The sequence below is a fragment of the Octopus bimaculoides genome, chromosome 12 (assembly GCF_001194135.2).
Source record: "Octopus bimaculoides isolate UCB-OBI-ISO-001 chromosome 12, ASM119413v2, whole genome shotgun sequence".
NCBI lineage: Eukaryota > Metazoa > Mollusca > Cephalopoda > Octopoda > Octopodidae > Octopus > Octopus bimaculoides.
Genome location: NC_068992.1, coordinates 13,235,867 through 13,236,572, shown reverse-complemented (window position 1 = coordinate 13,236,572; position 706 = coordinate 13,235,867).

The following is a 706-nucleotide window of genomic DNA, read 5'->3' as shown; positions in this document are numbered from 1 at the left end:
TATATCAAAAACATTATCAACCTAATAACAACAAGAAATCAGCAAAAAGTAAAAATAACAGCAATTACAATAACAATGATTGCGATGATGGGCAATGATGTTAATAACAAGAACAAGAAGAATAAAACCACCACCAACACAACCACCACTATTATCAGAATCATCACTGTTGCCATCATCACTACCAATAACAACAACAGCAACAACAATAACAACAATAATAGTAACTATAATATGCGCGTGTTTCGAATTCATGCTGTTGCACCTGATATACTGGTGGAAACTGGCATATCATTATTTGAAGTATAATTATGTTATTTTCATTGTAAAATAACTGTATATATATATTTATATCTTTTTTCATACTTACAAGAAAACGATTTTCATTTACACATACAAACTCAAACATTATATTTCCATGTATATCTATTTGTCTATCTATCTATCTGTCTATCTATCTATCTATCTATCTATCTATCTATCTATCTATCTATCTATCTATCTATAAATCTTTCAATCTATCTATCAATCCTTCTGTCTGTCTGTCTATCTATCTATTTATCTATCTATCTATATCTATCTATCTATAAATCTATCTATCAATATTTATGTCTGTCCGTCTGTTTATCTGTCTGTCTATCTATCTATCTATCTATCTATCTATATATATATATATATATATATATATATATATATATATATATAT